Source organism: Miscanthus floridulus, chromosome 2, assembly GCF_019320115.1.
Source record: "Miscanthus floridulus cultivar M001 chromosome 2, ASM1932011v1, whole genome shotgun sequence".
In the NCBI taxonomy this organism is placed as follows: Eukaryota; Viridiplantae; Streptophyta; class Magnoliopsida; order Poales; family Poaceae; genus Miscanthus; species Miscanthus floridulus.
This window is the reverse complement of record NC_089581.1, coordinates 83,104,931-83,113,775: the sequence shown is the minus strand read 5'-3', so window position 1 is coordinate 83,113,775 and position 8,845 is coordinate 83,104,931. Positions and strand designations below refer to the sequence as shown.

Below are 8,845 nucleotides of genomic sequence, written 5' to 3'. Positions count from 1 at the left end.
ACTTAATGACATATGCATTAACTATTAACCAAGTTCCACATGTATTTGGAGAACATTATTTTGCAGGTCACAAACATGAATACATGGAATAATTCACCAAAAGGCGCTTTCCGATGATGATTCATGCAAAAGAAGCAAGGGAGACGCCCACCATACCAACTCAAAATGGGCAAAACCCCACAGGGCAGCGACCCATGACTAGCCCAAGGCCTGCCATGCAAAGGCGGTGGCCAGAGGCAGTGGTCAAGGGCCGGCCGCTCCCCTCTGATCACCGCCTTGCCTCTCCTTGCTATGGCAGTGGCATGCCGCCATGCTGAGGTGGTATGGCCAAGAGTTTTTGCGCCAAACATAGATAGAAGCACCACCTTCACTCTTGTATAAGTAAAGGGGTACCCCCCTCTCTAAACACACACTTCACTTGAGCATCACCTCACACACCTCACTCTCTAGTAGTAGTAGCTTAACTTTTTAGTAGATTTAGAGCAAGGCAAAGCTACCTTGGCGAGCTTGGCTCCTTGGAAGAAGAGACCTACGGGTATGAATAGAGATATGAGTTCTTCCAAAGTTATGCTCTCATATGATATTTATAGTCATACTTATGAACTAGAGTATAGTTGTTGTGTTATAATCTTGATATATAAACTAGCCTATAGTTTTTATGTCATGAAAGTAGCACACTTAACTTTATGCTTAAACACTCATATAACTTATATAATCAGAATTAGAGCAAAGTTGAGGTGGTGGTTCATCATGCCGTTAGGTGTGCCTAAGTTCTTTACCTATCGATTCATAGGGTCAGGGACTTGGGGAAATTTGGCTAGTTTCTGTATACACAAGCATGGTGCTTGGGTATGGAGAGACATGTGAATGCATTGTCCCTTTTCATGGTTGAGGGGTAGGCGATAGGTGGTGATAGCCCTATCCATCCCTTGTAACCCCCCACCACTACAAGATTTTCGGTCTACTGCAACGCCAAAAAAGTGTAGCAAAAGACCCAAAAATGGTAGCCATAGTAATTTTGCTACCAATTTTTTTTGGTTAAATATCGTTGCACTTGTAAGGGTAGCAATAGCATAATGCAATGGGTTACATTTTAGTTGCGACACACAGCCCCTCTATTGCAACACTTTTGACGCTTTTGCAACACCTGGTGAGTGTTGTAACAAAAGCAATTGCAACCACTATGGGTGTGGTAATAGTATCAATTGCAACGAACTAGGCGTTGCTAGCGATACGTATTGCGACACGCTGGTCGTGTAGCAACACAATGCAAGCGCAACGCAACACAGGTGTTGCAATCGTGGTTGTTGCTACGCAGAGAAAGCATTGCAATAGAGGTTCTCTATTGCCACGTCGCCTAAATGGTTGCTATAGGTGGCTTAGGTTATTGCAACATCTCTTCAGGTTGGTTGCTACAGAGAGGTCGTATATTGCCACATTTCTGAATGGTTGCTATAGATGGCATAGGTTATTGCCACGTTACTTAGGTTGGTTGCTACAGACAGGTCATCTATTGCCACGTTACTAACTATCTGGTTGCTATAGGTAGATTCCTCTATTGCCACCGTCATCTTTTTGTAGTTGCAAGAGATAATTTCTCTATTGCCACGATTATCGTACCTATTGCCACGACTAAATGTGGTTGTTATATGTGCCATCATATATTGCAACGCCAGATTAATATATTAATAATTCATGTTGCGACACTTTGTTTGGTAGCTTAAATTAATAATCGCAAAACGACAAATACATAATGAAGGAAGCATCAACATCCATTAAAACGAAATATAATTTATTCATACAAAATCTTTAACAAAACACACCGAGTGTCAAACTAAATGAGAACACAAGGAAGCATCAACATCCATTAAAACGAAATATAATTTATTCATACAAAATCTTTAACAAAACACACCGAGTGTCAAACTAAATGAGAACACAAGTAGATAGCTTAACACATAATAATGTGTTAAGCACAGACAACTGTTTGAACTCATTCGAATCAAAAGACTAATGTCTACTGTAGCAGCGAAGGTTCCCTTGATATGTATGTTGGCCATCGTCCCACCATTCGCATGCTCCTTCTCAAACTCAAGATTCCTCCTGAAAAAATCATTGACATGCATTAGTTAAACTGAGACTAGTGGTGGCAAAGCTAATTGAACACTGAAGCAAAACACGAGCTGCAGTACTAGAGTTCTGTGAGCTGCAGTACTATCAACCATGAACTTTGAAGCGTAAAGCAAATATAAACATACATGCAGCTGCCTCCCAAGACATTTTATGAGCACAAACACATCCATATATATTTCTAATCAGCAAGAGGAAACTAAGCCTGGACCATATTTAGGAGCAGAACAAAAGAATAGCTATGTACTTCTCCAAAAGGACTATATGTTCCTTTTTAATGCAAAGAGAGATAAAAGGTTTCACATAGTACCTGTGTATTCTTTTTGGACAATGCAGATCTTTTCCTAGCTGCAGTTTCCTTCAGTTGCTTTGCTGTATCTGTCGATTGTGCCGATTTTGAGAATTCTTATTGCTAATCCTCTGCACAGAACCAGCAATGATTTGATTTTTATAAAATCAGCAGTGCGCAAAACATAAACCTTGACGTCAGAAGTGGAATTGGCAAGTTTTTTTAAAGTGCTTATAAACTTACAGTGGATGAATTCACAGATATATATGTATTGCTCTGTTAGTGTGCCACTAAAGTGTCACACACCACATGTAACAAATAAATTTAGACAAGCACTCTTATCATAACTTCGTATTCATTTGTTTAAAACCTTTTGTATGGATACAAGTATATAAGTTCCTCCAATGCTTTCAGAAAAAAAACCATTTCTTTTCTTGAGGGACCACCTAGTTACTCCCAGATATTTTTTAACTTGGGCCTTTGGGCAGCCTCCTCAAGTTATGCAACATGGATGATAGTAAAGTTAAATCTACTAACTAGCCTAATCACTCAGCAAGTGAATGCATCTTTACCTAGGTATAAATTACAATAATACATCACTGTAAAGAGGGAACAACAAAAGTAGTATGAGATACATATGTATTCATACCATGCACCATCATGAGCTGACTTGGCCTCAAACTCAAGCTGGAGACCTTGCAGAGGCTTCCTCCCTGGTTATCAGCAAAGGTAATAATAATCAGAGGAAAAATGGATATGATAACCGATAATGATAAGTTGAGAAGGCATATCTGGAATGCACAAAACTAATATCAATGGTACAACTAAAGCCCTGTCTGGCAGGCCTCATTGACTTATAAGATAGTTTGACTTATCAATGGTACAACTAAAGCCCTGTCTTGCCCCTGCACTGCTTCACAACATCATCGAGACTAGGCTCGTAGATCGGGAGGGTGTCGCTGTTCCAGGCCTCAATGCGGGGCTTGGAGATGTCAACAACCACCACCTCAATGTCTGGGCACTTGAGGGCAATGACGGCCATGGTCGGGCCATCGACATAGCCAGCACCGATGCAACAGATCTTCATCATCTTGTCAGATAGATCTGTGACCTGTAATTGCAAAAGGTGCTTCATTAGTGGATTGTAAAATAGAGCACATACCCTGAGAGTATCTGACAGATGAGACATGTCAGCCAAGTTTCCCAAGTTAACAGAAACAATCAGGATTCACAAGCAAAAGCACCAGATCCTGAACACTAGACTACTAGTGCACGACTGAAATAACAGAGCATAGCTAAACATGTTCTGAGAAGGTTACTTAAGTGAACTGAATAAATAGGAGTTCGGATATACTAGTTATAGCAATTGGCAACATCTACCTACCAGGTCAAACCACATCTACAAAGGTTTGTTTTTGGTGGAACTGTTAGGACACATTCAGATCTCATGTTTGTTAAAGCAGGCACAACACATCTCAGGTTTTTGTGCTGATCAAGATTGGGTTGGCCCTTCTTCTCCACCGAATACATCTGAAATTAATGGTTTCTAAAACCTTTCCTTAGACGAACCAGACAAATTAAGTAAACACCATTACACCACCAGACACCTGTGATCCCAATCCCATTAAGTGCACTACCGTTACCTGACACAAACACCACCTAAACAGAGTGAAGGGCAGGATACAGATCCATGACCGCCAAAATTATAAAAATGAATTTACATGTATATGAGCACCGACACGGCGTTTAAAACTGCGATCAGCCAGAAAGATCTGAAACTCTGATCCAACAGGGGAGCAAAGGAAATAGAATTTAGGGGCGCAAATCCTCTTCAGCCACTACAACGCGTAACCGTAGCTCCTATCAGATCCAAACCACGAAACTTCCAGATCTGAAGTCAGCGTCTTCCTCAGAGAACGAACTCGAGGAGACAACCGCTTGCAGCAGAACGAAGCCGAGGAACAAACTAGCCGCAGAATGAAATCACGATCCTCAACTAGCATGATCAGGCGGGGGACCCATCAGAAAGGAAAAAAATCGAAGTAACAGCGTGGGATCAGGGCGCGAGTCTCACCAGATCTCGAGGAACTGCAGCAAGATCTCGGGCACCCGCACCAGCGATGAAGAGAAGAGGAGCGGCTGCTCGCGTCGGGAGGGGGAGAGGGTAGAGGAGAAAGAGAGGGGAGGGGAAGAGTAGCCCTGGCCGCTGCTCTGAAGATATTTTTGGCCTGTCCTCTAGAATATATAGTCAGAGTCATTTGTAGGGGCGGCCGGTGATTGAGCCGCCCCTACCAATAAAAAGTGATGAATACCAAAGTTGTTCAACTCATTAATATCTACAACTTTATTTTAGTCATCTTGTTATTTGACAAAATTTGAACCTTTTAAATTTAAAATTTTGAAAAACTACAAGTTCGAACCAAAATTTGAGACCCAAATTGATTTCAACATAAAAAGTGATGAATACCAAAGTTGTTCAAATCATGAATATCTGCAATTTTTATTTTTGTCATTTCTTCATTTAACAAATTCTTAGCACATATTATTCACTAATCTTACGGATGTCTCATATAGTTTATAAAACCTTATGAGAGATGTGTCACATTTGTGAACAATGTCAGTACCACTTTGTCATATGAAGAAATGACCAATACAAAAGTTATAGATCTTGATAAGTTATTCAACTTTGGTATTTATCACTTTTTCAGCTGAAATCATTTGGGGTACCAAATCTTGTCTGAAGTTGCATTTTTTTAAAATTCAAAATTTAAATTGCTCAAACTTTTTATATGTATATATTGACAAAACCAAAAAAATAAATTGATAGAGAATGATTTTAGAAAATTTTAGGAAAAAAAATCATCAGATTTGGAGTTAGTATGAGGAAGAAAAACTAGTTACAAAGTTAACCCATAGATTAAAAAAAAGAAATTACACTGTTCACTATGATCATGTAAGGATCATATAGAACAATGTGATTTCTCTTTTTAATCTGTGGGTAAAACTTGTAACTAGTTTTTCTTCCTCATACTAACTCCAAATGTGATGGTTGTTTTTTCTAAAAATTTCTAAAATCATGCTTCAGCATTTACGTTTGATCAAACTTGGATGTGACAATGTTTTACACATTTTAAAATTTGAAATTTAAAATTTGACAAGTTCAAACCAAATTTTCAAACCCTAATTGATTTCAGATGTAAAAGTGATGAATACAAAAGTTGTTCAACTCATCAAGATCTACAACTTTTATTTTGGTCATCTTGTAATTTGACTAAATTTGAACCTTTCAAATTTGAAATTTTAAAAAATAATAAATTCGAACCAAAATTTGAGACCCAAAATGATTTCATCATAAAAAGTGATGAATACCAAAGTTGTTCAACTCATTAATATCTACAACTTTTATTTTAGTCATCTTGTTATTTGATAAAATTTGAACCTTTTAAAATTAAAATTTTGAAAAACGACAAGTTCGAACCAAAATTTGAGACCCAAATTGATTTCAACATAAAAAGTAATGAATACCAAAGTTATTCAACTCATGAATATCTGTAACTTTTATTTTGGTCATTTCTTCATTTGACAAATTCTTAGTACACATTATTCACTAATCTTACACATGTCTCATATAGTTTATAAAACCTTACGAGAGATGTGTCACATTTGTGAACAATGTCAGTACCACTTTGTCATATGAAGAAATGACCATTACAAAAGTTGTAGATCTTGATAAGTTATTCAACTATAGTATTTATCACTTTTTCAGCTGAAATCATTTGGGGTACCAAAATCTTGTCTGAAGTTGCATTTTTTTGAAATTTAAAATTTAAATTGCTCAAACTTTTCATATGTATATATTGACAAAACCAACAAAATAAATTGATAGAGAATGATTTTAGAAATTTTTAGGAAAAAAAACCATCAGATTTGGAGTTAGTATGAGAAAGAAAAACTAGTTACAAAGTTGACCCACAGATTAAAAAAGAAATCACACTGTTCACTATGATCATGTAAGGATCATCTAGAACAGTGTGATTTCTCTTTTTAATCTGTGGGTAAACTTTGTAACTAGTTTTTCTTCCTCATACTAACTCCAAATGTGATGTTTTTTTTTCTAAAAATTTCTAAAATTATGCTTCAGCATTTACGTTTGATCAAACTTGGATGTGACAATGTTTTACACATTTTAAAATTTGAAATTTGAAATTTAACAAGTTCAAACCAAATTTTCAAACCCTAAATGATTTCAGATGTAAAAGTGATGAATACAAAAGTTGTTCAACTCATTAAAATCTACAACTTTTATTTTGGTCATCTTATTATTTGATTAAATTTGAACCTTTTAATTTTTGGCTGCTATTTATTCGGGCGCCATCAGTAGGGGCGGCTGGTGATTCAGCCGCCCCTACAGTTGGGCACTGCAGGGGCGGCTGGTGATTGAGCCGCCCCTACAGATCAGCCCCAACTGTAGGGGCGGCTCAGGTTACCAGCCGCCCCTACAGTGCCATCTGTAGGGGCGGCTGGGCTGCTGGGGCCCGAGGACGCCCACTGTAAGGGCGCCCCCAACCCCAGCCGCCCCTACAGTAAAAACGCCCCCGTTCCTACGGTACGAATCTGGCGTAGTGCATGTGACCGATGGTGCACGGTCAAGCATTTACTATCGCTAACAAAGTGACCAACCACCCCGGTACAACTTCAAGTACTAATTAACATCCACGCATACTTAACATCAAGTACTTAACAGCAACTACTACTTAACAGAAAGTTTCAGACACCAGGCATAAGGATGGAGATGCCGAGATGGGGCCAGGGTTGGGGCGTTTTATAACTCATAAGGTCTTCAATCATATCAAATAAATTAAAACCTGAGTTACAACGAACACACCTACATAGCGCAGTGGTGGAGAAGGTTTTATCTGAACCAGAGCTCCATGGTTCGAATCCTGTGGGGAGCACTTTTTAATTTTAATATATGCGTCCCCAATTCTTTTCTTTCCATACTTTTTTTTAAGTTTTAAATTCGTTGCAATTATCAAAGTATATTGCAACCAAAAATAAGCGTTGCACTTGAACACAATTTTCGCTTCGACCCCATAGATTTCGTTGCAATAAAATTTAGCACTTGCAACAATATCAAAGTATATTGCAACTGCCAAAAAAGGTTGCAATTGACCCCCACTTTTGCTTCGCCTCCAAGAGTTCTCGTTGCATTAAGTATCTAGCATTTGCAACGCTTGTCAAATTTTATGCAACACAAAAAAACCGTAGCAATAGTCAAAACCAAATGCAACTAACGTAAATGTAGTTGCAGTACTACCACACAATTGCAACCAAAATCAAGTCTACTGCAACCATTTTTCACCATTGCAATATCGTCCACCAAATGCAACAGAGCTTTGCAACATCTTGAAAACCGTTGTATTAAAGGCATGTATCGCTACCATTTTTTAGAATGGTTGTAATACAACAATCTCTGGCAACCAAATTTTCTACGTTGCAATTCTTCGGCGTTGCAGTAGACCGAAAATCTTGTAGTGCACGTTCGATTGGGGTGTAGGAGTATAAATTGTCACATGAGGTTGCTGGTAGAGCAGTACTCGGTGGCCTCCCGATCTGCTTCACAATTAGCCCTAAGACTAATTATGTAACTTGTATGACCATTAACTAATCTTTGTATGACTATAGTAGACCAATGTCTACTCGCCTTAGGGCTATTCTTTTATTCTTTCTTTTCTATTTTGTCCTTTGCGGAATGCTAAGTGTGTGTCCACTATTTTGAAATCACCATTTTTACCCCTGCTATAAACATTGGTGTACTTGCAAGCATTATTATTCAAGTTCATATCCATACTAGACTCTTAATCAAATGCCTTCCTTTGGGAAAATATAAATAATGATACCCTAAATACTTCTGGGTGAAATGCTACAATGATAGCTCCATGCGCTTGCGGATAAATATCTAAAATTGTTAAGGAACTATCAAGGCTATTACTTAGTGGCATTGCTAATTATTAGTGATAACGCTAAGAAATACCAACATGCATTTCTAGCGCCATTGCTGAGGATGGATTGTATCTTCATACTTGGTGATTGCGTTTAGAAATGTCAACAAGCATTTCTGACACCATTGTCGGGGAAGGCATATTGATTAAAGAATCTAGTAGGACATGTTCATTATAATATACATGTAAGGTAGCCATTGTTTATGCAGGCTAACTTTGCTTGTTTTCTCCTGTTGTGGATGAAAACATGATAGTGTATGACCGGTTATGACCTGTCGAACAACTACACTCAAAATTCAGAGGCACTCCTAAGGAAGAAATGGTCTCGTGCCACTTCTTTTTTTGCCACTCCACCGATAGTCGAACTAGTCACCCCCACACCATTAGCTACCCCAATTATGGCCAAGACCCTCCGCGACTACTC

General features: G+C 38.4%; 1 long non-coding RNA gene across 1 annotated transcript; it reads right to left on the bottom strand.

The window, feature by feature from the left end:
• Window positions 1–1,867: 1,867 nt before the first annotated feature.
• Window positions 1,868–4,639, bottom strand: LOC136539179 (uncharacterized). Its single transcript, XR_010779564.1, has 4 exons — window positions 4,494–4,639; window positions 3,069–3,530; window positions 2,441–2,550; window positions 1,868–2,103 (listed from the first exon to the last, which is right to left on the bottom strand). It is a non-coding gene; the product is annotated as an uncharacterized lncRNA (long non-coding RNA).
• Between the last annotated feature and the right edge of the window lie 4,206 nt (window positions 4,640–8,845).